We start from the raw sequence: 24,182 nt of genomic DNA on the forward strand, positions 1-24,182 counted from the left end.
GGGCAGCAGACACATGGGTATTGCTGGCTTAGCAGTTTTACATGGATATTTCTCAGGTCGTCAGTCTCTCCCCTATTTGCCTGGGACTCTCCTGGTGTTAAAACTGAAAGTTTCATAGTCTGGAAATAGTTTCAGTTACAGGCAAATCAAGATAGCTTCTCAGTCTACCGTTCCTTTCACACAGACGTTTGAGTGAATGTTGCATATGAGCTACAGACTGGTTTGGTGAAGTGGATGAAGTTTAGTGAAAGATGTTAGGGGAACCTGTTCATCTCTGCAACCTATAAACGTATAATTATCCCCCAGGCCGCTGGGCCGTGGTGGCGCACACCTTTAATCCCAGCACTCGGGAAGCAGAGGCAGGCAGATCTCCGTGAGTTCGGGACCAGCCTGGTCTACAAGAGCTAGTTCCAGGTCAGCCTCCAAAACAATACAGAGAAACTCTGTCTCAAAAAACTCAATATATATATATATATATATATGTGTGTGTATATATATATACACATATATATACATACACATATGTATGTGTATGTATATATATGTGTATATATATATTAACATAACAGTTAAAAAGTAGTTTGGGTGTAGGGGGAAGTTTCCCATGTCCAGATGAGACACCCAAAGAGCCGACCTCTTCGCGAAGGTTCCAACCATCACCCAGGCACAGCTTCCTGGAGAACAGGGGAGGGCTGGGGTGCTGGCACTGTGCCAGGGTACAAATGGTGTGTTTAGCACAGGGGCATGACTGGAAGGCTCCTTGATCTTACGGATCACATCTTCGTGTAGTGGGAAAGTGTGTTTGGGAGAACACGGAATGGAGAGCAGTTTATGAAAGGAAAACTACAGAAAAGGGCTTCACGGAGGGACTCCTCCATGTTAACACCCATTAGCACACTAATTCCTTCACACAGCTTAGTGCTGGACACAGCTGGGGGGAGAGAGTGGGGTTGATTTGGGGTTCTTATCCTTGAAGGGCTTGGGGGTTGAAGGCCAAAAGAAAGACACTGAAGAAAAATGATCCATTATTGCTTCCATAATGCAAAATATTCTTCTCCTGTAGGAAGAGGAAGGGAACATTACTTGAGTAGATTTCATGTTTGGGTCATTATTCAGGAAACTTAAAGTCTCAGTGTCAATTGAGAGGGACTTAGGGTTTCCAGTATGGAAATCTTTAAAAGAACATTTTAATTTATTAGAATTTCCATTCTTTTTTCTTTTACTAAGAGCAGCATCCAGACATTGAAAAACATCCAGTAAGAAATGCTGGTGTGTCTGGAGTTGGGCAGTGAGCAGCAGTTTCTGACCAGAAGATTTCTTGGTCTTTTTCACACTTCCTAGCATTTTCAGTTAAATTCTGGATAAGTGTCTGGTTTCGCAGTGGAAGTCAAGTGTCCACGATGCATGTATCCTTGAGAGAGGATGCTATGCAGGGTTTGTTTTCACCCTTGCTGCAACCAGTAGGAGATAACACTGTTTATAATGAAACACAATTTGAATGGAACAAATCCCTCAAAAAAAAAAAAGAGTTTCCTTTGCACTTGAAACTGCTTTCATTAGGTGTCTGACCATGTTCCCACAGAGCTAGACCATGGGTGGATTAGCAGCCTGGCCTCCTGCCCCTGCTCGTACTTCCTGTATGTAGAGCAGACTGTCATTTAACTGAGGAGCCATCCTTCCCGGGATGGCAGGTGAACTCTGTTCTTGGTGTAGATGCATGCAGCCACCTCCTATGGAAGGGACAGTGGACGTGAGACCATAGCCACTGGGCCAAAGGAGAAGGGGAACCAGGAAACAGATGGCGAGGGAGAAGAAGGAAGTCACCAATGTGGTCAAACCAGAACCAGAAATACTAGGGTGAGAGCGCTCCCTCCTCTTAATTTCACTGGTGGTCAGGAGCAAGGGGTCCATCTTGTTTTAGAATGTCACCCTCTCTAGGGTTTCATCTTTAGCCTTTCTCACAGGAGACAGAACTGGAAAAAATCACTGTAGTAGCTTTCAGAACGTAACTGTGCTGGTCACATTTCCAGAGACATTGAATTAGTCAGTATTGGATAGGATCTGAAAATTACTATTTTCTTGAGGCTCCCCAGATGCCAGCAATTACTGAGAGCTACTCTCTAGAATGGCTCCTATTTTTTTTATTTACTTAAAAATGTTTAATTATGTGTCTGTGTGTGGGTGTGCTCAGGTGAGTGCAATACCCACAGAGACGACCAGAAGATGGCAGCAGATCCTCTTGAGCTGGAGTTATAAGATGTTTCCAGCTGCCTGACCTGGGTGCTGGGAACCGAACTCACGTCCCCTGGAAGAACAACAAGCACTTTTAACCTCTTTCTTAATCCTGTCTTCAGCTCCTAGCTCCCAAACTCCATAAGTGGCAAAACTGGGTCATAGAGACATTAAGTAACTGGCTATCCATCCCATAGAGCTGGATCAGAGGCTGATCTAGCTCCCCAGTCTCCTGCTGCCTTCATAATAATTTCCCACTCTGCAGTTAGAGCTTCGGTGTAAAGTGTAAATCTAGGCCTGCTATGAGTCCAAGAGAAGTCCCAAGTCTTTTCTTAATGGAGTTTTTAAATTAAAAAACAAAAAAGCACCTCCCCCTGTGATGCCTGGCAAAGAGCAGCACTTAATAAATATTTGCTAAATGAAGGAGGGTGGCACGTGATTTTCTCCCTCGGCCCCCTCCAGAAGCACTAAAATAACTGTCCCGAGGTGCTAACGTGGGGTGGAAAGGCTTTCCCATTCAAGATGAGGGGGGTTAAAGTGATGAAGTAGCGGCTGGCTCTTCAGCTTCGCATTCTTTCCCTGGTTAAAGACACTGAAACGCTATCTTGACTAGGATTGGCCATTTAAATGCTGCCGTTTTCGGTTTTTCAATAGAAGTGACTGGCTTTTTTTTTTTTTTTTTTTTTTTGGTTGTTGAGGGATTTGTTCCATTCAGTCTTGGGTTTCATTATAAACAGCGTTTCGGATTTTTCTATTCTGTTAGCAAAAACTAAAATTATTCTTTATGCCATAAAAACGTGGTTCCACCCAGGCGGCTGGTCTTTGCCAGTTTTTCCGAACGGGGAGCCCTCGCCGACGGCGGCTGGACAGAAACGCAGCAGAAGGCCCCTGGAATCCTCCAGAGTAAAAGGTCTGGGAACAGCCTTGGTGACTTGGACTCAAGGGAGCCCAGGGCCTCTGGCTCCTCTAAGTTCTAAGGAGGGTGGGGCTTGGCTTGCAAGGCCTGTTTTGGGAGGGGCGGAGTTCCGGTCATTTCCTGAAGGCCTCTCCTCACACAGGAAGTGCTCCGCACCATGGATTCTCAGTGGGGAGCAGTGTCCCCTAAGTGATGACAGTTGATTATGGGTGCACACAGTGTGAAAGAAACCGTAGGTGGTACAGCGGCTCACTGCCATGGAGTAGTCATTGTGTCATTCAAGTCTCCTGAGTCTCTTGAAAGGGTCATCAGGGACGTTGTCATGGAAACCATGAACGGAATTATTGCTGTATTGAAGGGCTGGAAAGAGGGGTTGGAGGTAGCAGAGCAGCTTCGGGTGAGGCCTGAGAGACGGGGCTTCTTGTTGTTTTCACAGCCAGTGAGGGAAGAGTTCCCTCCTCAGACATCAATCCACAGGCTGGAACCTCTTAGCTTTGCTGTTCACATTCATGACTGACCCAACCAGCACTTTGATTTGAGGTTAAGCATTAAACCACAGACACTGAAACTTCGCAGTCTTCTGCCTCCACACGTGCGAGGTGAGGGGACTGTGACAGAGGAGCAACCTGCAGGCGACGAGGCTGGAGAACAACGCGGCAGCTCAGCTGGGAGCACACGGCACCATCTCCCTCTTACAAAGCATCCATCCGGATGGGAGTGCTCCAGCTGTGGTGCTCCCACTTCCTAGACTCGGGTAAGGTATGAATCTCAGTTCTCTCCATTTCAAAACAGGGTAATAATAGGTGTGGAAGCCACCCCGTGGGGTTCTTGATCTAAAATGGAAGCGCGTGTGCGCAAACATGGTCAATGATACCAGCATTTGTGAACGTTGCTGTGTCCCAGTGGATGAAGTATTGTTAGAGAGAATGTGATATTTAATGTTGACTGTCAATTCGGCAGGATCTAGAATCACCTAGCAGTCAAGCTTCTGGACATGGCTGTGAGGGAGTTTCTGGCTTAGCTGAGCAGGAAAGAGTCATCTCAAATGTGGGTGGCACCATCTCCTGGGTTGGGGTCCCAGGCCAAATAAAGAGGAGAAAATGAGGGGACCACAAGCATGCATCATTGCCTTCTGCTTTCTGGCTGTGGACACAACGTGAAACGCTTCCTCACGTCCTTGCTGTCCCACCGTCTCTGTCGTGAACTGACCCTCAAATGGTGAGCCACAACAAACCCTTGCTTTAAAACATTATATGGATTATTTTTTAGTTCCGTGTACTCCCTTTGCCTTTGCTTCACTCAGCCCTGCAGGATTCATTTTTCATTTTTCAAGACCCACACCAGTGCTCACTCTCCCCAAGAAACCTCCCCCAGATCCTCTGGCCCACACGGTTCTCCATCTCTGAGCTTCCATTATTTTCCATGGGATTAACAGACAATTGTCCTGTGTAGTTTTCTTCCATCCTCAGTGTTATATTTGCAGACACACACAGTGGAAGCTCTTTATAAAACGTTATTAAGTGAAGAGCAATGTGAAAAGAAACACAAGAGAACATCTCTGGATAATTAATGAGATGATTCTTAAATCTTAACTACTAATGGTTCTTAAAGCTAGGACAAAAATTACCACAGTTCTTTAATCTTAATAGCTGTGGAAATCTGAAAAACTTACTGCCTTTAAGCGTTGGTTTGTTCGTGTACAAAGCAGAGACAACTTGCCAGTGAAATCAAGGTTCCCTCACTGGGTCCCTAGTCTTGTTAATAAAAGATTCTAGAAACAAAATTGAAAGGAAGCACAGGGCAATTTTATTAGCATTTGAGGGAAAGACACAGAGCAGCCAGTGTCCCAGGGAGGGAAGAATGAAAGCCATGCCTTTTATGTTAGTGTCCAAGAGGTCAAGCAGGTTTGGCAATGGGGGCTACAAAGTGTTCTTTCAGACAGAGTGAGAAACCCCCAAGTCTTTGGGAAAACAAACACCCCCAGGTTTGTCTAGCAGAAAGAAAGAAAATGAGAAATTGTGCTTTTATAAGTCAAGATTATGGAAAGTGGGCCGGAGACGAAAGTGCAAGCAGCTACACAGAAGAGAGGCTTCTAGGAAGAATTACAATGTCTCCTTAGAGGGATAACTATTCCTCCCATCTCCCTGGTGTGTCCTCAGGTAAATCAGCTTCCCCAAGGGGCTGGGCTCCTGGCCAGCTGATTGACAGGCCCAGCTGGACTTGACTCTAAAGGAAGACACAATAGGATGCAATGGCCTCAATCCCTGAAGCAGATCAAAGTATCTTGTCTCCACCTGAGGCCAGAGGCAGATTTTATTCTTTGAGACAGGAGGCTTATATGTCAAAGTTCTAGTATTACAGGGGAATTGGGAGGTGGGGCCACACCTGGCCATGAAGGAGGGGTTCATCCCAAGTAACCTCAAGCTATTGTAGAATTCCTCCTTAAAGAGCAGAGACCCTGACCTCATGTAAGAAACGGATTGAAATGGGGAAACAGAGATAAGCCATCTCCATCATGAAAATCTGGAGATCTGGTGCCAAAGCTGTTCACCAAAAGAGATTTGCATCTGGACCAGTGTCTCTGCCACACCGTCACATACAGTCCCAGGAAGGGAGCTTATTCAGGATATGAAAGGTAAGAAACCAGACCGGGAATCAGAATTTCTCCTGGCCTCTCTGGCCTCTGGCAGAGAAAGAACCAAGGGCATTTCAGCTTCTGGTGAAGGACATGGACCAGGCGGTTGCTTTCAAGGCACTGGCCCTAGAGTCCCAACTCATCTTTGTCTCCTAGTCTCGTCAACGGTAAACACTTTTTCTGGGCTATTGGCTACTGGCCACCTCAGTGCCTGGTCTCTGTGAAATCACGGACAACGGGGCTGGTCCTGGGTCCTGCAATGTCCTTCGTTGTTCTGGATGTTTCTGTGTGATTAACTCAGAGTACAGGGATTCTGTTAGGGAAGTAAGTTGGAGGAGAAACAACAAGGCCCAGCACAAATACTATGTCTAAGCGTGTAGCTTAAGCCAGGCAGTGATGAAAGCTTCCCCCTGAATCCTCTGGCTAGCCTAAGGTGTCACCCTTTACCACAGTCAGCTCACTTGAGACCCGTGATAAACCCGGACTCCAAATAGTGGTTTCCTCGGGGCAGTTCAGATTTTTAAAAAAATCTTGCCATTGTTTTTTTTTTTTCCATTACAATTTAGAAATTCTAGATCATAGGCTGAATGCTTGAGCTCAAATGATGGGCAGGAAAATCTGCTATTGATCTACTGCCCCCCTTGAATACTGACTAAATTCTTCCCAAAACAGATAGAGGGGCCCTGACAGTTTCCTTGGAGCTGATGGAGTTGGGAGCTGAGGAATTATCCCTCATTGCAGGCCATCTCTTCTTGGGACAACTGCTTCCTGGCAGGTGCCCTCACTAAGTCCTGGACTGGACTTCCCTGGAAGACATGCTGCCTCACTCATGGGAGCTTTGAGCATGTCGGTTTGCTTGTTTCCTGGGTGTCCTTCATCCCCTCTGGCTCTAATGCTCTTCCTGCCTCCTCTTCCTCAGGCTTCACTGAGGGGTGGGATTCGGTGGAGGCATCCTGTTTAGAGATGAATGTTCCAAGGTCTCTCTGTGGGTCTCTCTATTTCTCAGTCCTTAATGCAACTCCCCGGGGCCTCACTCTTCATGGCCTAGAGCTGAGCCCCTTGAGAATACACACAAGGGCTGATAATGATAAAGCAACACCCAAGATCCAGACGCCGCCCTAGGAACTCAGGGTGGATTAACTCATTGGTGTTTCATAAACTTCGGAGGTGGTGGAAGTGACTAGTGAATAAATAGGCCCAGTGTAAAGGGAAGCTTTTTCCTTGAGAGAGAAGCCTTCCCGTCAGCCTGGTTCTAGAGCGGCATCAGTCCCAAATAAACACACAGGAGGCTATATTAATTATGAAGCTGTTGGTCTTGCTTGTTTCTTACTGGCTAGCTCTGACTTAAGTATTTATCCCATAATTGCTAATCTAAATATGTCTCTTACCAGAGAGGTTTCCGGGCTTCCTACCCCATGGCATTACATCTTGACTCTCTGTGTTTCTCCTACCCAGAGTCCTCCTGGACTCCTAGTCCCATCTATCTAACTTCCCTATTGGCCAACAGTGCTTTATTGACATAATCACAGGACTTCCCCCATCAGGCCCAGAATGTGTGGCCTGGCTGCAGAGCAGCTCACCTGGGCAGACAGTGCTCCTGTAGGCTAGCATAGGAATGTGTCTTAGACCTTCTGGGATCAATGGGGGCATACAGATCACTCAATGGAATGAGCACAGAAGTACCTGAGAGAACTGCCTGTGAGTTAGGAGCCCTAGTTCAAATCCTGATAGAAATATTAACTCTTAATAGCAATAGCAGCTCTGAAATTTCTCACAAGTCAAACAATCTAGATCTTCTCCCAAATGGAAGGAATGTGTGATGGTCATCTTAATTGTCACAACCTAGGCCGTCACCTGGGGAGAGAGTCTCAGTGCAGGATTATGTTCACTGGGTTGGCCTGCGGGCATGCCTACGGGGGATTGCCTTAATTAACTGGTGTGAGGCAGCTCAGCCCACGGTGGGCAGCACCATTCCCTAGGCAAGAGGTCCTGAGCTGTGTTAGAGAAATGAGGCAAGCACAGCGAGTTGTCAAACATGCACACAAGCAAGCCTGTCAGCACTCGCTTCTCCCTTTTCTTGACTGTGGATGTCATGTGGCCAGCTGCTTGAAGTCCCTGCCTTGATTTCCCCAATGGTGAACTGTAACCTGGAATTGTTAGCTAAAATAAACCCCTTCTCCCACTAATTAGTTTAAAAACATTTGTCTGTTGTTTGTGTGTCTATGTGTGTGTCACAGTGCAGTGTGGGGGCCAGAGAACAAATATTTCTAGGGCCACTTATCTTCTTTCTGCCATGTGAGTCCCTGGGATTAAACTTGGTGGCCTGGCTTGGCTGCAAGCACCTTTACCACTACTGAGCCATTGCTCTGGCCTCTCAAAGGGCTTTCTTGTCAGAATATTCTAATCATGGCAACAAAAATGAAACTTGGGCATATCAGGGCACAAAAATATTTGCTGTGTCTTCTCCATCTCCAGCATTTTATCAGTAGGTACCTAAATGTATTTATAAAGACAATGTGAAAATTCTTCACCATCCCGAGCTCAGGTCCAGCAGCCTATTCATGTGGAATTCTGTGAAGCAATAGGGTCAGGAGACTGGTGCAACACTCCTGAGTATGAGGGCGTGAGGGAGCCAGCCCTTTCCCAGAGTCCGCTCACTGATACCCCAGACATCTCTAAAAAGCTTCTTGGTCTCAAATGAAAAGCACAGTTTAGGAAATTATCAGGAGAGAGCTGACACCAATACACAGAAAAGTGAACAGTAAGTGTAACACGTTTTTACATTTTAAATATCCAAAGAAGAAGATGGGGCAGGGGGCTTGTTAGTACCAGTGGCCAATTAACTTGGAGATGGGTAGGCCCTCATCATGTCACAGAGCCAAGACAGCCATACATGGGTTTTCACACTGGTCCATTCAAAACACCAGGAAAGGGTTAATCACCGTGGGTAAGGTCTGTGTAAGAGGGAAGGAAAATGTGCATTTTAATCCAGGGAAACTTCCCACTCATTGAGATGCAAACCTTTTTCAAGTTTTGATACCTACTGAGCAGGCTTTCTCAGGTCCATAAGCCACCTATAGCTCTGCACCTCGGTCGCCGTATGACAAAGTAACTTAAAATATAATTGCCGAAAGCCACAACCATTTTATTGCAACCCATGATGCTGTGGGTTTAACTGAGCACAACTGGAAGGCTCTTCTGCCCCCAAGGATGTTGGCTGGGCCATAGTCATGGGGGCTCAGCTGGGCTGGACCGTTTGAATGTGGCTCCCTCACGTGGCTGGCAGCAGACAGCGGCTGTCATCTTGAAACCCACATGGGCTGCCACCGGGAGCTTCTACATGTGGCCTTTCCATGTGACTTGGAATTTTCACCACATGGCTGCTAGATTTTGAGAGTAAAATGTCCCAAGAACGAAGGTTTCCAAGAGGAAGCGAGGGAAAGCAGACAGTGCATCAGAAGGCTAAACCAAGATCCGTACAATAGTTGCCCACTGGGCCCCATTTGATCTAGAGCTTTTAGTGTCAACCGCATTCCCCGGAATGGAAACAAAACTTGACTTCTGCCAGAGGAAGCAGCAGGGAAAGCTAGGCTGTACTTAACCCCGCCCACCCCATCTCCACAACAACCTGTTCTTGGGAGCCTTGGAGGACTGGGTCCTTACTAACCTTCATCTGCTTTCCCACCGTTCTCCTTGCTTTTTTCAAGACATCTTGGGGCATGCAGTTTCGTTAGACTCTCCTTTGCAAACACATTTGCTGTAAAACCCAAGTCACATGAGGTATGTAATGCCTCGCTCCGAGTCCCCACTCAGAGCCCCCACTGCAAGTTAAAGGCAAAATTCCAGCAGCCGCATCCTGTCTGGCCCCCTTCTCCTGTCTCTATGGGCTCTCTGCCCCGTGCTCCATTTTTCCCGTGTTTAGAATGCGTCATGCTCACCCTCGCCTCAGGACCTTTGCGCTAGCTGTAGTTGCCACATTATCAAATGTTCCCTCCCCAGACCCTCTCTTGACTCTGCCTGTTGCCTCCTGCGGATCTGTGTCGCTGTCGCGGTGGTGTCAGCCTTTAGGGGGGTCTCCCTGCCCTCTGCCTCCTTCCTTGTGTGCTTTACTTTGTCACCCAAACCCTTGGAGAGCCGTGTGTTGGGCTCACTTATGATTGCGTCACAGCCCGCCGAGGAGGTCTGGAGAGAGGGAGATATTTGTCTGCTCCGTTTGCTACTGCCCCCCCCCCCCAGGCTCTGTGACAGCGTCTGGTCCTTTCTGATGGCCCAGAAATAAAATGTAAAATAAAACAAAGCCAGCAATACCGTTTATTAGTCACGGAGAGTGCCGTGTTCTCAGCTTCACAGATGAGTGAACAGAGACCCAGGAGGTTCTGTGGCTTGTCTGGGGTCACACAGCTGGTACCAGAGGCTCCTTTAGAACCCCGGTGCCAGGACCTGCAGCTGTGGGTCCTTCTGGGTGCGTTGGCGCGTTTCACGCAGGCGCTCAGTCAGGCCTGACGTGGGCTTTAGGCAGGCTCCATGCTCGGCTACCCAGGCATTCCCTACAGACAGGGGCGTCCCAGGAGCTGTCATTTCCTGGACAGACAAATAGGGTTCTTGATGCTGGCCGAGGAACAGAGCCATAGTCATTATGAGAGTCTGGGGGGAAGTGAGAACGAGCAGGAGAAATAGTTAGCAACCTTGTTGACCTACAAATTATTATTTTTGGTAGCACATGACTTTTCTTCTGTGGTACAGATGCAGACATACTTTCCCTCAAAAAAAAAAAAAACTAGCCTGGACTCTAGTAATGCTCCCTATAAGCAGACAGAGATGAGATAAGGTGCTGGAGACAGGTGAGGACAGACCTACTCTTAGGAGATGAGAGGAACAAATCCTCTCTGTTTCCCACCAAACCCTTCCCAGAAACTTACAAAGGTAGCACCGTAAAGTCCGAGAAACACGTTTCATACTCGTGAGAGGCTGGGTTGGATTTCAGTGGTCCTGAATCCGCTTCTTGGGGAAGGTCTGGAGGGGTAGGGGGCCAGGAGGGGCCTGGCTTCTCATCTCCTTCAACCTCACCCCACAGCAGAGACTATCTGCCAGTCTGCTGACCCCTGAAGTTCAGTAGCCACGTTGGGTATCCCCGCTGGTGGGGCACTCAGGCCTCACCACGAAGAGTGCTTTCCTGAGTATTTTGCTTGTGAAGAGATGCTGTAAGCCCCACCTATCTCTTATCCAGAGAGACAGGCTGTGCCAACCGTGTCAGCATCACATAAAGTCTCTTGTATGCAGCCAAACACATTGTCGTTGCTTACTTGCTCTAAAAGTCAGAATACCTTGATCCTTGGCAGTCGAATTTTCCAAAAGTCCCTTCCACAATACTCCCTCTCTATCTCTCTGTCTCTCTGTCTGTCTGTGTGTGTGCGTGTGTGTGTGTGTGTGTGCGCGCGCTCGCGCGCGCGTGTGTGTGCTCTAGCCTTGTGACACAGAGCCTTCTGTTAGAGTCTAGTCATCTAGCCCAATGTCCAGGCTCTATCACCCAGCTGCATGACACTTGGCCTCTCGGTGCCTCCATTTTTCCATCTGCCAAATGACACCTGACGGGTTGTTTCAAGGACTACATGCATCATTGCCGCTAAGCATCAGCACAGCGCCTACCAGGCTCATGGGCATTCTTGATTATCCTCAGTGTCTGTGGGAGGGCATTCTGCTGCTGGGTTAGAGCAGCGAGAGAACCCCACGGAGCTGTTGCAACCATCTCTGGTGCCTTCCCCTTCCATCCCCTGCTTCCCTCCATCTTCTCTCTCCACCTCTCTTTCCTCAGAAGTCTTGTCCCAGCAGAATGTTTCAAATTTGGACAATCACCCTTGTGAGGTAGTTGGGGATCCTATACTTTCATAGGGTACCAGGGAAACCCCAAATTCTTCAAATTTCAAAGGAGTGACTAAGGTCCAAGGGTAACACCTCAGTGTGGTGAGTGGGGTTGTGGGTGAAGCTCACGGTCCTCCCAGCACTCCTTCACTGTATGCCCACCTCACCAGCACGGACATCGGTCGGGAGTGTCCATAGAATGTCTTCTTGCAGATGCTTTTTGTACAGATGTGCGGGCAGGCACATAGGTGTGGAGGCCAGAGGTTGACATCAGAGGTTGACATCAAATGTCTTCCTTGATCTCTCTCTACAGTACATTTTGTGACAGGCTCTCTCACTGAACCCAGAGCTCGCCTATTCAGCTAAACTAGCTGGCTAGTGAACCCCAGGGACCCTCTGATTTCTGGGTATCTGGAGCTGGGATTACAGCAGCTTGCCACAATGCCTGTCTTGCTTTGTTTTTTCTTAATGTGGGTTTTCGGGATCTGAACCCAGGTCCTTGAGCTTGCATAGTAATCACTGTGCCAAGGGAACCATCTCCAGAGTCCTTAAAATTGTTTTAAATTCTCTACTTTGCTAAATTAAGTCAAGCCTTCTGATGTGTTCCAGCCCACACAGTAGAATAAATTGCTGTCAATTTAGAGTCAGTGATAATTTGTGAAAAAACAAGAGAGACAAGACAGCAAATGACATTAGCATTCTGGCTTCTAAATAGGTCAAAAATAAAGAAAGCTAAATGACACATTCAAGCAGTTAGTATGCTCCAGGCCATGGGTGTACCCATCACATTGTCCCTGTCCTAAAGGAGACTCAAAATTCACACCAATGAAGCTAGAACCCCAGGCCTGGTCAACATGCATCTCAGAGTAGGAGCCTGGGCCAGAGAGAAAAGCTTGGAGCAGGTGGCCAGCAGGCATGGCTTCTCATCACGGATATGTGCTCCAAGGCGAATTGCTGTTTCTTTACATATAACATGGGAGGAATGATATCCATCTGACATATCTTCCAGTGTATAGGAAATCATATTTGACAAGAACATCCATTTATTTTGATCAGGAAGGCAAGCATCCAGCGTACCAGAGGGCAAGTATCTCTCCTTCCAGCTCTGAGCTCTGGACACCCTCCTTAACCATGCCCGTTTTCATTTCTGATAGTTACTGCCACAAGCTTAGGCAGTTACCTTCTATATCTATTCCTTATATTAATTCAACTCAAACTATACCTGGGCCCTCATGCCATCACACAGATTTTCCTGTTCTCACACAGTCTCTCATCTTCTGTGGTTTTTTTATGCACACATTATAATATCATCTTAGTCATCCTTATGACTGCTGAAAGAATTTATTGAAAATCCTCATTCCAAGCTTCATGAATTCCTAGATAGTACCTACATCTTTGCATTATAAAGGAAGAACACCAGGCCTGAGCACATCTGTCCCCAGTGGTGGACCACATACAGGGCCCTGAGTCTGACCTCCTGCACTGCAAAAACATAAACAGTATATGAATGGGGGGGTGGCGGGGAGCAGAGGATGAAGGACACACTACAGTCGGTATGCAAAATAAATGAAAAACAGTGTATGAATGGATAGAGAAGAAAAGAATAGTCCCAGCTGGACTGATGCACTTGACAAATGTACCTGTCACAAAGCTTGGGAAGGAAGTACAAGTGGGTGGGAGAGGAAGGGGAGGAGCGATGCACTTGAAACATTTTGAAAGAGTTTCTCACTGTTGCACCCTGAGACCTGCTTTGCAGACTACAGGATCAAAACAACCGGAGGCCCTGGGTAGGCACAAGGAGGCAACCCTGGCAGGCAATGCTAACTTTGCTCAGGTCAGAACCGCTCAGTCCTTGTGGGAAACCAGATTATGAAGTCCCATCCCAGTAGGGTCTCTTTCTCCTGCTGCTGACACCTTTCTAATCTCTAACACATTAAAATAGAGTAGCATTGCTGGGTGTTGGTGGCGCACGCCTTTAGTCCCAGCACTCGGGAGGCAGAGGCAGGAGGATCTCTGTGAGTTCGAGGCCAGCCTGGTCTACAAGAGCTAGTTCCAAGATTACCTCCAAAGCCACAGAGAAACCCTGTCTCGAAAAACCAAAAAAAAAAAAAAAAGTAGCATTATTTTTCCCTTTCTCTTCTTCCAGCCCCTCCCATGTGTCCCCCTTCATGCTCCCTCTACAATTCATGGCCCCCTCCCTTTTCTTTGTTAGTGTTACAACCACTGAGTTTGTGTATATTTGATTTCAGGGCTGGCTACTTGGTATTGGATAATCAACTAGGGGCTCATCCATGGGGAAGACGATTTCTCTTCCACTCAGCATTCCTTAGTTGCCTGTAGTTCTTTATTTAGGGGTGGGTCTCATGAGATTTCCCCCTTCCATATTAGCACATTCGTTGGTGATGTAGTTGTTTGGGTTTTGTATAGGCAGCCATATTGTTGGAACATCACCGTTGAAGCTTCCCTGATGTTTTTAGAAAAAACAATCTCACTCACAGCACATTTCCTGGTCTCTGGGCTCTTCCAATTGTTCTTCTTGCTCTTTTACGATGGTGCTATGTTATGGATGTAATTGGTAGGGCAGAGAACCCCATGATCATTTGTTTGCAAAATTTCAACCAGTGTGGTCTCCAAGTGAAGGTAAAGGTGTAAAGATTTCCCTAGACCCAAGATAAATGATAAATGGGAGTTTATTGGGGAAGAACTTACAATAATAAGAACCGCGAGAGCACATCCCTGCCCTTCCTGATCAACTGACCCAAGAGAGAGACTGCATGCAAGAGAAGCCAAGCCTCAAGCTTCCCTGCTTCCATTCGCCTGAAGCCACACCCAAAGGGGTGTGGCCACCGTTATAGGTTCACAGGCAAGACACTGCTACATCCAAGGGTTACAAAGAGATGCTTTTTCCTGCAAGCGTAATGCTTAGTTTTCAGAATCAGGAACCAACACTACTTCGGTAGAATTTCCTCTAAGGCCCACGTTTCTCATGAGGGAATGGGGCTAGGTGATTCTTAACCAGTGTCAGCCTATGAATCCAAGCTGTGGGATTTGTTAGTCATGATTTACCTTGGAAGGGAAAATAGAATAAAAATCATGATGCAATAAGTTTAGAACACATGATGTCATAAAATGGTACCCTTAAAAGAGATCTTCCTGTAGCACTAGCTGGGCACCAGGGACAGGAAGGCAGCCTGGAGGTTTCAAGTGTCTATGAACTCCACTGCCTCTCACTCTGCTGTTAAATGTATGGGCTGAAAAGTGGAGACAGAATCCGGGGAGATGAAACAGGCCGTCTTTGCCCCTTTCTGTAAGTATTTTGGATTCAGCATAGTGTCTGATGTTACGGGAGTAATGACAAAGCAGTTGGACCTCATATGATCTTACGGTGAGAAGCCAGGTCATCGTGCACCAAATGAAGAAACACTGTAATCTCTTAAGGCCTGACCCACACAGGGCAGCTACAGTGCCATAGGAAGACTGGGGTGACAGTGCTGGACAGAGGCTGACTCATGCCTGAAGCTTGCCCCATTGTTTGCCGTTAAAGCCTTAGAGAAGATTCATGTCAGGTGTCAATAACGGACAGTCCTCATGAGGATATGAAGCACTATAGAGCCCAGTGAGTACCGGGATGCTCAGCATCCTGTACATGGTCCTGTACCTGCTCCCAGATGTTGCTCTTGGTGGAGACAGGAGAACTGAGATCTGAGATTGCCCTGGCAGGATGGATATATTCTGAGGGGTTCATGAGTGAGGGGAGTTTGGGGACCCATTCACCCAGCAAAAACATTAAACCCATCATCTCCATGTCCTTCTGCTAAGAATAAATCCTTTCCAAGAAGAGACAAAAATCCCAGCTCGTGGTTTCTTCTAGTTTCCCATCTAACAGACAAAATGATTTTGATTTCAGATACATACCCAGGGCCTGCCATCATCTTGCCTGGACACACCTGGCTTGGGGCTCAGTGCCCAATCGTGCCAGCTTTCTATGCTATGCGAGAGACTGGAAATGTGTTTGCAGTGCACTGTCTTTCCTCTCTAGCCTGAGCGCTGCTTTAGTCTCTGAGACTGCTAGAATGCCCACACTCTGATCTGCTCTGTGTGTTCCGGATTGGAAGAACTGAGGGGCTCCCACAGGATGCTTGCCAGTGAGAAGTCATCGGGGTCTTCCAGTTCCACAGGGGACACTGAATGAAGAAAGCTATTCCCTCCTGCAATAGTGCAAAGAAGGCCACATAGGCAGCCTTTGCTGGTTATCTTACACATCCCACCCTCGGGTCTCCAGAATGCACAGTCTACTTCCCATGCTGCTGTATGACAGGGTTAGGAAATGGGTACCTGGTTGTCCCAAGTGCTTTCTAGTTATGGTCCACGAGTTCTGCTGCATCTCCCAAGCTTGCAGAATGGAGTGGAGCCAGGCTTTAGTGCCAGCATAACTTCAAAGCTTTGTTCCCCTTTCCTTCATTCTTCCCACACAGGAGTGATGGCTTCCTGAACTGGTGGCTTTGTCCTGCCTGAAGGGTATTTGATCACACTGTGAAACTCTGAGGCTGTGTTGATAAAATTACCCTTGGATCAGGGGGCAGAAGCTGTGACTAGTTGGTAAGAATTCCCTGGAACGTGGATAGAGATGTACAGGAAGGAGCAGGGAGGGACTTAGAGATTCACCATCTTTTTGGGTTTGGGACAAGGGGAGAGACACTTCTCTTGCTTGGTCTCTGGCCCAAAAGGAAGTTCAGCGTGTTGCTTCTCAGTTTCTCTATCTAGTGGGTTTTCACTCCAACACCTGTCTTCTGAGTTTTTATTGGTAAATAGAACGATAGTGACTTATTTACAACCTACGTTTGGCAGCTGTGGTCAGGCTGGAACCACCGGGAATGGAAACCCTGCCAGACCTGAGCAGCAGGGTGCTGACGGCAGGCTGCTGGAGTATAGACCGTGGTTAAAACATCAGTAGATTCAGGTGCAGACGCTCAGACAGAAAGACAACAAGCTGCAAACTTCTATTCAACCTGTGGGATCCCCTCAGTGCCATCGCCTCACCCAGCGATGGTAGTGATTCCCCTGCCTCCAGCCTGGAGGGAGGAACACAGTTCAGCAAAGCCCTCCAGCCATGGTTCCACTTGTGACGATGGGAGCCCCAGTCATCCTCCGGAGGCCCCCTCTTCTAGTTTCTCTGAGTCTCCTGAAGGTGCTGCGTGCACACCTGTCACCTGTGTGTCCGTTGCCACTTCTGGAGATCCAGGCTGCTGAGGCCTCTCAGGTGAGCTCAGCAGGCATCATCGCCCCTGGGGCCACCACACTGCCTCCTGCCCGTCCCTGCTGCAGCTGATTCATTTCTTTCTACAATTCTTTGTGACTTGGCATGACTTCCAGAGGGACCATCTACCCAGGAACAGAAATGACCGAGAAACTTAGACACTTAATTCCTGCGGACCATTTGCATGTTAGTGCCCAGGCTAACCCTGAGTGAGTCTTACTGTGAGTCTCATTTTACAGGACTAGGCCAACACACCAGCCAAGGGAGGGCAGAGCTCTTCACCTATGTTCTTGTGGGTTCAAGGCCAGCTCACTTTTGTTCCAGAGTCCAGAGCCTTGAAATTCATTGTGATGTGTCCCATGCAGTACACATGCCAGCTCAGTGAAATTCATTGTGATGTGTCCCATGCAGTACACATGCCAGCTCAGTGAAACGGCCAGTTCCAGCCCCTTCGGCCCTCTAGCCTCCCTGCTCAGCTCTTAGAGGTACCTGGTGCATCATGGGAACTCAGGATGTTTAGCAAATAAGTGCAGCTTCATTCCATCCTGGCCTTGTCACCTGTAAACATTGGGTCTGGAGGGGGTTATCATGAACATGTTTCCTGCAACTCAGATCCCTAACTCTTCGTGGGCGGGGGTCTAACAAATGAGCTGTCACTGATGTCCCCAAAATGCACCTGAGTCTTCCAGCCTTGATGGTAGTAACATAATTTTACCCACTCATCTGTGGCCCCAAGTCCTCCAGCGGTGGAAAGCTGTATGACGTGTACTGGCTATAGTCACTATGTGATGTCCTATCCTATCCTAGTCCTTCCTGGGTTGCCTCTTCCAACCTTGGCCCCTGGACCCTGGGTCCCTTTTCAGGGCCATGTTTCCAGAGAACTGCTGGCCTCTAAGAGCTGCCAGAACCAGTCTCTGTTCTATTCAGATATGAAGGAGACACCACCTCCTGGGTACACACCTTGGCTGCTAGGGGCTTGGTTGGTTGTTGACACTTGTGCCTGTGGCTGATCAAAATACAGAAGAAAGTGTGTCTTCTCCTGGTTCACACTTCTCTCTATATATCAGGTCGGCTGGGGTGTGTGTACTTATGAGTGCATGTGTGTGTACGTGTGCGTGTGTGTGAGAGAGACAGAGACAGAGTGACTGGGAAGGAGGGAGGAGGGAGGAAGGGAGAAAGAGAGGGAGGAAGGGAGGGAGGGAGGGAAGGAGGAAGGGAGGGAGGGAGGAAAGAAGGGTTGGAAGGAGGGAGGGAGGGAAGAAGGGATGGAGGGAGGGAGGGAAGAAGAGGATGCTATCTTCCCCATTGCCTTGCTTCCCACACTGACATTGGACTCTCCTTCCTTCCCCAGAGATGCTAATCAACTCTTGGATATAGATGTTTGCTGCATTTGGTTCCTCGCCTTCCTCTCCACTTCATCAGGCAAATCCAGCCACATATGGACTCATTTTTAAGGATTAGGTGAGACCACCCCCACTGTCACCCCATAGCTACAACGCTAAGATCAGTCCCTCGGTCCAGACATCAGGTAATCTGCCTCATTGGAGGGACAATGTTCAGCTTTGCCAGCAGGTCTGGTCTTTCTAGATTTACAGCCTGGATTCCTCCCAAGCTGGTGGCACTGGAGCTTCTGCCTGCTCCCTCCAGACTGCCTGTGAGGCCCCTGGTGCTAAATGGAGGCCATAGTACAAAACACTATTTTAGCAGAGTCAGATAAGTCTTCCGTCTTTTTCTCAACATCTCCTCCACTGCATCTCCGTTCCCATCAGACAGCCTTGGAGTCGCCCTGGGAATGGAATGGCCATGGGGATTCTGAGAATCTGTACAGAGGACAACTGACTGGTTCAGGTTTATGGGAGTATATTAGGATTGTCTGCCACCAGGTCTATAGAGGGACTGAGAAGGAATGGCAGGAAGTCCCCCATCACCCATGAGAGGACTTGTCCCCGCCATGGTACAGAGCTATAGGACCAACGTATCAATCATTCCCAACATGTTCAAAGGAGTATTTCTTAAACTTTCTCCATTTGTGGCCATTTACATCTAAGACATTTTTGTATGACCCTGGAATACTATTAGGTATACCAAATAGGTAAACAAACCAAGTGTTTATTGATAATAAGTCACAAAGGATTTTATTCTAGAACAATTCTTTGGTGTACCTGCATTTGTACTATTTGTGAAAGAAAAAGCAAGTTTGCATGATAACGAAATGGATGACCCTGCACCTGGAGCTGAGGAACTTCGGTACAAAGTGTTTTCTATAGGTTCACACTGCAGCTCTGGTCTCCTTGGATCCCAGACCTGTATTGGATTGGATGATGCATGTGTGCGTGCATGAGTGCGTGGTGTGTGTGTGTGTGTGTGTGTGTGTGTGTGTGTGCGTGCGTGTGTGCATTTTCATGTGAAGCATTCAATCTTGGCTGAATATTTAACACCACAGATACCGCCTCAATATTGTCCAGAGCTGTTGAATATTTGATTTTTATTGTCAAGGCTGAGAATGCTGTTAGACATACATATACAGTGCAACATGGCAGAGGCATGCTTAAGGTCATTTTACATGTCCTTGTGAACTCTTTCCTTATTCTCAAGCTAAAATTCATGCAATGATTTTGTGTTTAACGCAAGTCAGGAATTCAAACAGCAATGTTTCACATCAAGCATTCTGATACAATACAACCCAAAGTTAACACGACCTTGATACATTCTGATGATTGATGGCAGAAGAATACTATCTTATATATCCCCTGTAATTAAACAATTAACATGGTGTGTACTATAAAAACATGAAAATTGATTGTATACAGTAGCCTGAAACCTGGCCCAAGTATTTCAGGCAGCATTCCTTCATCATGTGTAGCAGGATGGCTTGTGCAGTGTTGTTTCATCTCGAGCTATTGCAAAGTGCATGCTGCATGTTCAAGACCAAGGTTGTACGGAAGTCACATAATGCAGTGTAGGTGACCTCATAGACTTACGACAATGTTTGGTTTTTGAAGTAATTTTTGGCTGTTATATGTTCAGAAAGCTCTTAGCACTGACAAATTCTTCATGACTCCCACGGTGAAGTTTAACAGGCAGTGGTCTAAGGTTCCTGGGACTGGCGTCATGAAGGGGGAAGCAGATTACAAGTGTGTGGAACCAGAACTTACGCTGTGGAAGATTTTCACATCCTCATATTCATACATTTTTTTCTAAGTGGAAGATTTAGTTCTCATCAAACTCAAAATTCTGAAGGGGGAAGATCATTCATGCTAGGAGAAAGACTGGATTCTCCTTTTCCCTCTCTCTATAGAAAATAATGCTTAACAGGATAGAAAGATAGATCAGTAGTTGAGAGCACTGGCTCCTCTCCCAGAGGCCCAGAGTTTAGTTCCCAGCACCTACATGGCGGCTTACAACTGTCTGTAATACTAGCTCCAGACCTAATGCCCTCTTCTGGCCAGTTTGAAATCTTTATAAACACACACACACACACACCTCACATACATATATAACACATACATACACACAACACATATCTCACTATACATACATATACACACAACACATGTATACACACGCCTCACATACACACACAACACACAGACCTCACATACATACACATACACACACAACACATGTACACACAACACATGTATACACACAATACACGTACACACACACCTCACATTCACACACAAAACGTAACATATATATGCATACTCTACACACACAACACACATGCACACACAAACATTAAATAAAATTTAAAACCTGCAAAAATACTTTAGGGCCTGAAACTGCCTAGATGCAGATTCTTGGCTTGAACAACAGTACCAGGTGTGGGTTTCATCTTGCAGAACGGCCATAAATGAGAGAATGAAGAATGTTCATGGTCCCAAGGGCTCAGGAATCATTGTCGAAGAAAGGGGAAGAAAGATTTTAAGAGCACTGATCGTAGATAACTCCAAGGAAACATTTTTTTCCAGACATGACCCAGCAGATGCACAAATGAATTCATAGTGACTGTGACCCGTGTGCACAAGACCTGAGCCACCTCATGGCAGACAAAATCCCAGTGTGGAATGGTGAGCATCTCCCACCCACAGTCAAAGAGTTATTGGTAGTTGATGGCTGTAGGAAGAGGAAGAGTTAGCTTTCTTTAGAAGTATGATCCCTGGGAGGTCGACTGCACTCCAGTGGATGTCTACACAGAGATATACTTCCTGAAATTCCCAAAGAATCAAGAAAAGAAAAGAACAGAGCAGAGGAGAGGAGAGGAAAGGAGAAAAAAGAAAAGAAAAAAGGAAAAGAAAATGAGAATTCCTCAGTTGGCAACTTGGGGTTGCAGCAAGATACAAGTGTGTCGAGTCCTTCAAACTTGATGAAGGAAGAGACATTTTGACTGGGGTGTCTGGAGGCCATCTCTTGTGTAAAGAGCCAATGGTCTTCTGGTAGCCGATGGTCTTCAGATCCTTGAGATGGCTTCTCAGGTGTCTTTCTGATTGGAGCTAGAAAGACAGGGTGTAGCAGCTTCCGGAATGATCTAGTGTCCGCAGTAACTTAATAAATGAACCCTCTGGTGTAATTATCAGCCTCCTTGTGTGCTTAGTTACCCAACAGTACCCTCTGGAAACTGATTTTCATCTCTGCCCTGACAGGGACAGGACCAGGGCATGTGGACAGTCGCTACTCCACCAACATCAAGCTACTGTTCTCTGGAAGACAGCCTTCCTTTTAATCGTCATCTATCTCAGAATATTTGAAAAATAAGTGTTATCCCCACTTTTTGAAACACACCACAGGGCTTGTACAAGCAGAAGTTGTTTTTTGGTTTTTTTCCTTTTACCAAATTTGGTTTATCTCTCCCTCCTACCCTCTGGCAGTTGGGACAGCATGGTTAGTTGCTTAGTGGTTTGTCACGGGGCACTGGCCCTTTGGAGTTCATGGTCTGTCACTTGGGTCTATGTGGCAGAAGAGGTGGATTACAAGAAACACATGTTTAAGAAATTTAGGAAGGGGCAGGGAAGTGGCTATAGTCATTGGCTAATTGGTTTGTTAGTCAAAAATTGACTTTCGGCACTTGCCACAGTACCATAGCCAATCCTTAAGTAGTGGTGACCTGCCTTGAGGTTACTGTGTGGATGACTGTGAGAAACGTCTGGTTTGGAAAGGCTAGGATTTCTCTCTCCTCGTTTGTCCCTGCCTATGTCCCATCCCCACCCCATGGTTACCCAGGATCTTATTGAAAAAAAATCACAACCCAGAAAGAAAACAGCTTCCAGGATCCGTGATGAGCATGTTGGGGAAGAGTCGGGTTACTGTGGCCTGGGGCTCTCGAGCTCGGTTGGGAGAGAACCCAAGTTGCTTTGGTGAACTCCCAGCCTGTTTTTCCTAAATTACCCATCTACTCCTGATTTACCAGAAAGCACAGGCAGGGGATGAACTGAACACTCGGGCTTAAAAAAAAAAAAAAAAAACATGGGTCAGGAGATAAATGCCCTGGACCTTCCCAGTAATGAAACCTGTGTGGGGTTGCCACCACTGAGATGAGGGAACGTGAACAATTCTGTAGGCATGTTTTCCATGCATCCTAAACAAGTAGTTCAGTGACTATGTGAGCCTAATGGGCTGAGTCAGCATAGGCGCGTCTGAGGAAGAGTAAGACGGGCTGCGAACCAGCTGTGTTCTTTTCATAAAGTAAACAGCAGGACAGTAAGAAAAGCCCACCCCGGGGCTCTGGCTTGCACACTCCAGCTGCACACTGCACCAGAGGACCTTTGAAGAACTGACTTGGGATCAATTCTTTGATGACATGCTTTCCTTCCGTGTTTACCCAGACGCACCTCCAGAACCCCTCCCACCGTGAAGGCTTTCATCCTTACAGGGGTGAGTCACAAAACACAAGTTTTGCCTCACGATCAAACACATCCCATTTTCCACTGTGGCATACCAAACACCAGCCATCCTAAGAATTCCCATCAAGCTTGGTGCCAGCATACCCAGAGGGGGAAAAGCTGGAGTTGCAGAATGTTTGAGAAGAATCTTCAACCTTAGCCAGTGTCACAGATGAGGACCTGACAAAGAGGAGCCACTGTGTCGGCTTTGGGGATTTTTTTTTACCAGCTTTTGTATTTATTCCCTTTGATTTGTAAATGCAAAAGATATTTGTTTCACAGATTTGGTGGGGGGTTGCTGGAGGAGGTCAGAAGAGAGCATCAGATCCCTCTTGGAGCTGAAGTTATAGGTGGTTGTGAGATGCCCAAAGGATACAGGGAACTGAACTTAGGTCCCAAGGAAGAACACCAAGCACCTTTAACCACTGAGCTATCTCTTCAGCCACCTACTTCCAAATATTTTTAGTACACTTATAACAATACCTTCTCTTCTTATTGTCTGTGTACATGTGTTTATGGTGTATGGTGCATGCACACGCGTGTGTGGCTCTGTGAGCTGGTGTACACACATGCGGAGGCCAGAGGAGGATACCGAGTATCTTTCTCTGTCTCTCTGTGCCTTATTGCCTTGTGCCTGGGTATCTCACTAAACTGGAAGCTATTATCTGCCAGACAGGATGGCTTCCAAGCATCCTGTTTCCTCCCATCTCTTTCCACTACAGTGTTGGGATGACAGGTATTATCTTCAGTCATGCCTGGCATTTCACCTGGCTGTTGGGGATGTGAAATCAGGTCTTCATGCTGGCATAAATACTCTTACTCACAGAGCCATTTCCTTATCCCCAAACAATGTCTTCTTTTTCAAAGGATTTAAATACATTATTTATGTGTATATGTCTATGTGCTTGCAAATGAATGCCACATGTGTGCAGGTGACCTCGGAGGTGAGAGAAGGCATTGGGTCCCAGGAACTGAAGTTTCAGATGGTTGTGAGCTGCCCAAGTGGATGGTGGAAGCAAACTCAGATCTTTCTGGAGTGCAGCCAGTGTTCATAACCACTGGACCATCTCTCCAGCACCAGCAATGTCCTCTCAAGAACCCAAAATATTATTTAAACATAGGACATGCTGCCAGTTGCTTAGATTTGCAAGATGAATGGATTCTAAATCAGAGAAGTCGGAATTAATGAGATGTTTTCCTATTTGCTTTTGGAATGTGTTGAGCAATTTGATAACTCTCAAATCACCCTGAGCTTGGGAAACGAATCTTGTATGATCTTTGGGCCTGCACATGAAACATGGATTTCTTTATCTTACACATGCCAGGGTTGTTAGAGTTAAATGGGAACCCAAATGAGATTTCCTGAGTCTTGAATGTTAATATGTACTGCATTAGTCCTGA

General features: G+C 46.9%; 1 long non-coding RNA gene across 10 annotated transcripts; it reads left to right on the plus strand.

The window, feature by feature from the left end:
- Positions 1–3,358: 3,358 nt before the first annotated feature.
- On the plus strand, positions 3,359–21,713 carry LOC121133348. Of its 10 annotated transcripts, XR_005870189.1 has the most exons (6): positions 3,359–3,907; positions 5,597–5,783; positions 16,118–16,241; positions 18,251–18,360; positions 20,874–20,972; positions 21,546–21,713. It is a non-coding gene; the product is annotated as an uncharacterized LOC121133348 (long non-coding RNA). The 10 variants fall into 10 exon arrangements; XR_005870185.1 differs by lacking the exon at positions 16,118–16,241 and having other exon boundaries at positions 3,384–3,907; positions 21,546–21,712; XR_005870187.1 differs by lacking the exon at positions 16,118–16,241 and having other exon boundaries at positions 3,386–3,902; positions 21,546–21,712.
- Positions 21,714–24,182: the final 2,469 nt, after the last annotated feature.

The sequence above is a fragment of the Mesocricetus auratus genome, unplaced genomic scaffold (assembly GCF_017639785.1).
Source record: "Mesocricetus auratus isolate SY011 unplaced genomic scaffold, BCM_Maur_2.0 Super-Scaffold_100021, whole genome shotgun sequence".
Taxonomy (NCBI): Eukaryota; Metazoa; Chordata; class Mammalia; order Rodentia; family Cricetidae; genus Mesocricetus; species Mesocricetus auratus.